Here is a 9,153-nt window from a genome sequence, read left to right as displayed (position 1 = left end):
CTATGCCTGCTTTCTGGTTTGTTTGGGTTTTTTTTTATCACAAATGGATGTTCAATTTTGTCAAAGGCTTTCTCTGCATCTATTGAGATAATCATATGGCTTTTAATCTTTCAATTTGTTAATGTGGTGTATCACACTGACTGATTTGTGAATATTGAAGAATCCCTACATCCCTGGGATAAAGCCCACTTGGTCATGATGTAAGATCTTTTTAATATGTTGTTGGATTCTGTTTGCTAGAATTTTGTTGAGGATTTTTGCATCTATGTTCATCAGTAATATTGGCCTGTAGTTTTCTTCTGTTGTGTGGCATCTTTATCTGATTTTGGTATTAGGGTGATGGCGTCCTCATAGAATGAGTTTGGCAGTTTACCTTCCTCTGCAATTTTCTGGAAGAGTTTGAGTAGGATAGGTGTTAGCTCTTCTCTAAATTTTTGGTAGAATTCACCTGTGAAGCCATCTGACCCTAGGCTTTTGTGGTTAGAAGATTTTTTATTATAGTTTCAGTTTCCATGCTTGTGATGGGTCTGTTAAAATAAACTATTTCTTCCTGGTTCAGGTTTGGAAGGTTATACTTTTCTAAGAATTCATCCATTTCTTCTAAGTTGTCCATTTTATTGGCATATAGTTGCTGATAGTAGTATCTTATGATCCTTTGTATTTCTGCGTTGTCTGTTGTGATTTCTCCATTTTCATTTCTAATTTTGTTGATTTGATTCTTCTCCCTTTTGTTCTTGATGAATCTGGCTAACGGTTTGTATATTTTATTTATCTTATCAAAGAACAAGCTTTTAGTTTTGTTGATTTTGGCTGCGGTCTCCTTTGTTTCTTTTTCATTTATTTCTACCCTAATTTTTATGATTTCTTTCCTTCTACTAACCCTGGGATTCTTCATTTCTTCTTTTTCTAGTTTCTTTAGGTGTAAAGTTAAGTATTTTAATTTCTTATGTGCTTGACATAAGATAAGATGATGCAGCACAAGTTCAGCATCTAAGTCTAGAGTTTCCCCCAGATTTATCAGGGATGACTTTCCCCCATTGATCTGCTGCCCTTGCCTCCATTCAACCTCTGATACTTCAAATTCAGTGTTTCTCAAACTTCAGAAATGCACTGATCCTTTTCAGCGTTAAAAATCATCTTTGAGTCTTTCTGGTGTTGATAATTTTTATTATCATGTCTGTTAAATACATGTAAACACCTGGAGATAGTGAGGGACAGGGAGTCCTGGCTTGCTGCAGTCCATGGGGTCATAATTGGTCATGACTTAGCCACTGAACAGCAACAACAACTATGTATAAACTCTTAAAGCTTAGAGCTTATGTTTAGGGCTTTAATTTTACCACCAAAATGAGTTAACAATGTATACAAACAAAATTTAAAAGCAATAAAATTCAAATTAACAACATTAATGTAGTGTGATAGATGAAATTATGCTGCAATGAAATGTAAATATAATACTTACATGCTTCAGTATAGGTTTGTCCCCTTATTTCAGAAAGTTTACACTATCCTATGATATCTGATGACTCAAGTATTCTAAGATTTTTCTCTATTAAAACTATTATGAGCTCCACCTCCCATGACTCAGGTAGGTCCTTCAACTGAGTTCTAAATTCCTCAGAGCTGGTGCAAAGAATCAGTGCCACTCTCTTCCAGAAATATGATAGAGAGAGAAGACAGGATGGTGGAGTAGAGGCCTTGGGCTAACCTTCTCCCACGAGAACACCAAAATCATAACTAACTGCTGAACAACCATCAGTAAATATTACTGGAATCTACTAAAAAACATTTTCTACATGCAAAGATAAGAAATCACAATGAGATGGTAGGAGAGATGCATTCAAAATATATTCAAATCCCATATTCCTGGATGGATAACCCACAAACTGGAGAAGAATTATATCATGGAAGTTCTCCCATGTAGGTGAGAGTTCTGAGCTCTGCATCAAGCACCCCAGTCTGGCAGTTTGGCATCAAAAGGAGGAGCCCCCAGAGTATTTGGCTTTGAAGGCTAGTGGGTCTTGGTCGCAGGAGTTCCACAGGACTGGAGAAAACAGACTCCACTCCTAGAGGACACACACATTGTTAGGAGTGAAATTGAATTAGCAATTTAGAAAACTCCTAGCTAATAGTGCACACATACCCAGGTAGTAGAATCCCAGGACCAGATGGCTTCACAGAGGAATTCTACCAAACATATCGTTGTATCATTGCTAAGTCATATCCTACTTTTTATGGCTCCACAGACTGTAATATGCCAGGCTCCTCTGTCCATGGAATTCTCCAGGCAAGAATACTGGAGTGGGTTGCTCTGCCCTCCTCCAGGGGATCTTCCCAACCCAGGGATGGAACTCGTGTCTCCTGCATTGACAGGCAGATAATTTTCTGCTGAGTCACCAGGGAGGAAGAGCTAATACTTATTCCAAAAAATTGAAGAGGACAGAACATCCCCAAATCCATTCTATAAGGATGGATTACCAGCATAACCCTCATATCAAAAACCAAAGACTACAACAGAAGAAAATTACAGGCCAATATCTTTGTTGAACAGACGTGCAAAAATCCTCAAAAAAAAAAAAAATTAGCAAGTTAAATTCAACAGTATATAACAAGAATGACACACTTTGATCAAGTTGGATTTATTCCAGGAATATAAGAATGGTTCAATATTTACAAATCAATCAATATGATACAGAACATAGCAAAAGGAAGGGTAAAAATCACATGATAATCTCAATACAGGTAAACAATTTTATCAGATTCAACACCCACTCGCGATAAAAAAAAACTCTCATCAAAGTAGTGTGTGTATATATATATATATATATATATATATATATATATATATAACTCAGTCTTAAAAAAGAAATTAAATTCTGCCATTTGCAGAATTCTGATGGACCTAGAGAAATGCTCAATGAAATAAATCAGATAAAATAAAAATAATATATTATCAGTGATATGTAGATTCTAAAAAATAAAGTATATTGCAAAACAGACTCACAAATATAGAAAACAATCTAGCGGTTACCAGCAGGGAGAGGAAAGGGAGGAAGGGCAAGATGGGGTATGAGATTCAGAAACACAAACTACTACACATAAAATAGATGAGCCACAAGGATATATTGACTAGCACAGGGAATTATGATCATTATCTTGCAAAAAATTTTAATTGAGCATTATCTATAAAAAAACTGAATTGCTCTGCTGTACATCTGAAACTAATATAATAATTTAAATCAAAGGTAGCTCAGTGGTAAAGAATCCACCTGCCAATGCAGGAGATGTAGGAGATCCGGGTTCAATCTCTGGGTTGGGAAGATCCCTTGCAGTAGGAAATGGCAACCCACTCCAGTATTATTGCCTGGAAAATTCTACAGGAGCCTGGCAGGCTGCAGTCCATAGGGTCACAAAGAGTCAGACACGATTGAGCAACTGAACACATACACACACTTTGATTTAGAAAAAAAAAAAAAGGAAGTACCTCTTCACTTAAACTTGTTGTTAGACACTAATGCATAATGGTTCTCCATGGGGGCAATTTTGCCTCCACGGCATATTTGACAACATATGGAGACATTTTTGATTGTCACAACTGGAAGAGGGGGTACTATCATCTAGACACCAGGAATTCTGCTAAACAAAGTATAACACACAGGACAGATTCACAACAAAGTGATATCTAGTCCAAAGTGTTGCTAGTGTGGAGGTCGAAAAACACTCCCAAGGTAAAAGCCAACCGCCAACTGTCACATCTTGTTTCAGTACTAGATTACGTGGTCCTTTAAATATCCCCAGATGTTTTTATATCAATTAATTTTAGATTTGTATTTGTGATTTTTTAAATGTAGAGGCCATCCTTTTGAAAACTCCCTGAACTCCATTAGATATGAATATTGAAAGTCCAAGAACTCAAAGTTATTAACACCATTTTCAGGAAGTTAATTTCCTTATATAATATTATGAAGCTTTAGGACTTCTTGATCTATTTATTTTTTTAGCCTATATATTTAGTCACATACAGAATTACTCTAAAATGTCAGAAAACTGAATCACCACCAGAAAATGTTTGCCAGTTACTTTATGGGCTTCCCTGATAGCTATGTTGGTAAAGAATCCGCCTGCAGTGCAGCAGACCCCAGTTCAATTCCTGGGTCGGGAAGATCCACTGGAGAAGCGATAGACCATCCATTCCAGCGTTCTTGGGCTTCCCTTATACTCAGCTGGTAAAGAATCCACCTGCATTGTGGGAAACCTGAGTTCCATCCTTGGGTTGAGAAGATCCCTTTGAGAACGGAAAAGCTACCCACTCCAGTATTCTGGCCTGGAGAATTCCATGGACCATATAGTCCATGGGGTTGCAAAGAGTTGGACATGACTGAGTGACTTTCATTTTCACTTCCTAACTATGATACCATACAAAACACATATAAAATTTACTGCAGAATCAATGCCATATTCTCACTTAAGATTTAGATATAAATTCCATCAAAAGAGTAATGGAAATGAGATAGTCTGTAAACTGGAATCAGTTTAAAATGAGATAGCAATTTAGAATCTAATGCCATCCTCAGTCTACCATAAAAGAATTTATTTAACACCTGTTATGTGGCATGATCTTTATATAAAGTTCAGTCTCGGGTCAAGTACAAAATGTATTTTTTTCTCCCTTCCAGTATCCAGGTTTAGTGGACTCCATCCAGAATCTCTGGAAAGTAAAGTTTTGCCAAGGATGAAGAAACAAAAATGATTTTTAAAGCCAGATGCTAGTTTGCTACAACAGAAAATTGTTTCAAAATACTTCACATTTCAATTTCCTTTTAACTTCTTCAATTAATACCTATTAATAGTTACTTCAGGGCTTCCCAAGTACACAGTGGTAAAGAATCTGTCTGCCAGTGCAGGACACTCAAGAGACAGGTTAGATCCCTGTGTCAGGAAGATCCTCTGGAGGAGGGCATGGCAACCCACTCCAGTATTCATACCTGGAGAATCCCATGGACAGAGGAGCCTGGTGAGCTACAGTCCATAGGGGGGTCACATAGAGTCAGACACGATTGAGCACACACCACACACAGCTAATTACTGCAGATGTGGATCATCTTTTACAGATGCGCTTGTACTTTAACCTTTCTCTAACAGGCAGTATTGATTAAGACACAAATCTAGAATCAAGCAGTCTTTCTTTGACTCAACATTGTCTTGAAAACTAATTGTGTGCCCTTGGGCAAATTATCTATCCTCCCTTTAACCTATTCCCCCACTTGCACAATAGAAATAAAGATAATCGGTTTTTTTAGCTTTTTGATGGGTAAATGAGGTAAAATGGATAAAGCTTAAAACAGTAGCTGGCACTTGGTAAGCTTTCAGTTAGTTTTTGCTATAATTATTTGTTTATTTGACCCATTATAATGAGGACATTAAAAATTATAAAAACAGTAGATGAAGATTATTGAAGACTCATTTTTAATACATATCTGGATATTTAAATGAGATGTATTATTCTGCCAGAAGTAAACCATTTTCTTAATTCTCTTTTGACAATAATTTGGCTGAAAATATGCCCATCTGCTATGAACAAAGCTAGTGGAGGTGATGGAATTCCAGTTGAACCATTTCAAATCCTAAAAGATGATTCTGTGAAAGGGCTGCACTCAATATGTCAGCAAATTTGGAAAACTCAGCTGTAGCCACAGGACTGAAAAAGGTCAGTTTTAACTCCAATCCCAAAGAAAGGCAATGCCAAAAAATGCCCAAACTACCGCACAATTGCACTCATCTCACATGCTAGTAAAGTAATGCTCAAAATTCTCCAAGCCAGGCTTCAGCAATACATCAACCGTGAACTTCCAGCTGTTCAAGCTGGTTTCAGAAAAGGCAAAGGAACCAGAGATCAAATTGCCAACATCCGCTGGATCATGGAAAAAGCAAGAGAGTTCCAGAAAACATCTATTTCTGCTTTATTGACTATGCCAACCTTTGACTGTGTGGATCACAATAAACTGTGGAAAATTCTGAAAGAGATGGGAATACCAGACCACTTGACCTGCCTCTTGAGAAATCTGCATGCAGGTCAGGAAGCAACAGCTAGAACAAAGACATGGAACAACAGACTGGTTCCAAATGGGGAAAGGAGTACAACAAGGATGTATATTGTCACCCTGCTTATTTAACTTAAATGCAGAGTACATCATAAGAAACACTGGGCTGGAGGAAGCACAAGCTGGAATCAAGATTGCCAGGAGAAATATCAATAACCTCAGATATGCAGATGACACCACTCTTATGGAACAATATGAAGAAGAACTAAAGAGCTTCTTGATGAAGGTGAAAGAGGAGAGTGAAAAAGTTGGCTTAAAGCTCAACATTCAGAAAACTAAGATCATGGCATATGGTCCCATCATTTCATGGCAAATAGATGGGGAAACAGTGGGAACAGTGGCTGACTTTATTTTGGGGAGCTCCAAAATCACTCAGATGGTGATTGCAATCATGAAATTAAAAGATGCTTGGTCCTTGGAAGGAAAGTTATGACCAATCTTGACAGTATATTAAAAAGCAGAGGCATTACTTTGTCAACAAGGGTCCGTCTAGTCAAAGCTATGGTCTTTCCAGTAGTCATGTATGATGTGAGAGTTGGACTATAAGGAAAGCTGAGTGCTGAATAATTGATACTTTTGAACTGTGGTGTTGGAGAAGACTCTTGAGAGTCCCTTGGACTGCAAGGAGATCCAACCAGTCCATCCTAAAGGAGATCAGTCCTGGGTGTTCATTGGCAGGGCTGATGTTGAAGCTGAAACTCCATTACTTTGGCCACCTGATGTGGAGAGCTGACTCATTTGAAAAGACCCTGATGCTGGGAAAGATTGAGTGCCGTAGGAGAAGGGGATGACGGAGGATGAGATGGTTGGATGGCATCACTAACTCAATAGACATGGGTTTGGGTGGACTCTGGGAGTTGCTGTTGGTCAGGGAGGCCTGGAGTGCTGTGGTTCTTGGGATCGCAAAGAGTCGGACACGACTGAATGTCTGAACTGAACTGAATGCCCAACTACTATTTTTTAGTTCAGTTATTGTTTTCATTAATTCAAACAAATAAACACTCACTGAACACCTCCTATTATCCAGAGCCAATGGAGTCAAGAGTGAAAATTCAAAGATAAATAAGGCAGAGGCTTTCCCTTCTAAAAGTTATTGGTCTAAAGAAAAATTGATACTGGCACAGAAACAAATTACACACCAAAAATTTGCTTTACCCCACTACCTGATTCACAGGCTTATTTTTAAAATGTCTTAGTGAACAGCCCATAATTAATGACAATAGAGAGAAGACAAAGAGCAAAATAATTGTCTTTTTAATATATTAGTCTGTCAAAACTCTCTTTATGCAGAGAGATGTTGATAATAGACTTGGGGAAATCATCTCAGGCTTCCTAAATGGGTTCATAACACACATACACACACACACACAGTACACTTAAAACATACAGTGTTTTCCTTTTAGTCCTTACATAATGTTCAATTAAATACTTGTCCAAGTTTCACTTTGAAAAGGACTCCAATAACTTGGTGATGGAAATTCACATTAGTACAGAAAAGACAAAACAGAACACTGAAATCAGAAGCTTTGCATTTAGAACACTCTTGCCACTTGCTTGATTCCTCACAGAGTTGTGGATAAGGGTTGGTCTGCAAATACTCTGTATTTGTAGTTCTATTTAGCTCCTATAATACACCTAAACTTTGTCGGCTAAGAATCTCAAAAGGCATAGCATTTTGAAGAGGTGAAAAGGATAAAGTAGATCTCTGTGTAGAAGGGTAGCCTCAAAGTTTAACTAAAAGAACAACAATAACAACAACAACAACAACAAAACATGCAATTACTCTATTTAGTATTTCTTAGGAGAATATTTCTACCTGAAGCTTCCATTGTCCTTGCTTTGGTCATATTTATAATAACTATAGTAATAAAACTCTATGACTTTGGGGAAAAAAGATAAAAACAAATCCATATCAAGTTACTGATAAATAGTTAAAAATGGTCCATTTATATGATTCTGTAATAGGAAATCAATCTCTTGTATCTGTTAAGAACTATGAAGTGTTTGAGATTTTTATCCTACTTGCAAGTTACAAGTTAGCCTGCCGTAGTTTGATGGGTGACACTATGCTCCTGAGTCAGAAACAATGCATGATTTGTTACTTACAGCACTAGCAGTAGCCAGAAGATGTTGATTTTGCTCAGTTCTCTGAGCCCAAATTCCCATGAGTCACTGCAAAGAGGGCTGGGTGTACCCACACATAGAGCAGAACACATTACAGAAATGGAACTCTGCAGTTAGGAAACCCAAATATCTTGGAATGGGCAGTAAACCTGCTTGAACTTTGCCCCCAAAGTAGATGTTATCTTTATTATAGTGAACAGCAAATCAACTTTGCTCTGGAGCAAGACATTGCCCACTTCTTCTAAGAGTATTTGCTTTACAAACATCCTTAAGCAGATAAAACAGACAGTGCTTTGGTTCATAAGACATGTAGAAATGTATGAAACCCATGGAAAATTGTTTAAATAAAAAATGTGAAGCATCCAAACCCAAGACGAGCTAAGCTATGAATATAGTTCATGTTCTTTGAGGTCAATTCAACCATAAATATTCATTCCCACTCTCTCATTTATTGAAATCATGAAAAATTTCAATAGATATTTCCTTTTTTTCCAGTTGGTCTTATTTTGATTTATTTTGACCTAGGATTTTATACATCCTATAGTTGAATTTGTTGTTGGGAGTAAGAAGAACATTTCTCTTTTTATCTTCCCTCCTACTCCAATGATAACGCTAGAATGAAAATAACTTTGGTCACAAGCATACATATAGTATATATATACAATATAGTATACATATACATATAATTATATATGTGTGTATAAATACACATATATACATACATATATATAAAGCCATTTTGGTATAGGTTTATGTGTGTGTGAAATAAGGAATAAAAGCTCTGGGACACTGAAAACTATCAGAACTCATAACTCTTCTCTACTCAAATAAACTACCTCATTTTCCACACAGTCTACTAAGCAATAATTAATTATCATATTTCTAACATGCTAAAGTCCACTACTAGTAATTGCCTAATGTCATGAAA

Source organism: Capricornis sumatraensis, chromosome 9, assembly GCF_032405125.1.
Source record: "Capricornis sumatraensis isolate serow.1 chromosome 9, serow.2, whole genome shotgun sequence".
Classification (NCBI taxonomy): domain Eukaryota; kingdom Metazoa; phylum Chordata; class Mammalia; order Artiodactyla; family Bovidae; genus Capricornis; species Capricornis sumatraensis.
The sequence above is the reverse complement of the archived record's forward strand: the minus strand, read 5'-3'. Positions refer to the sequence as shown.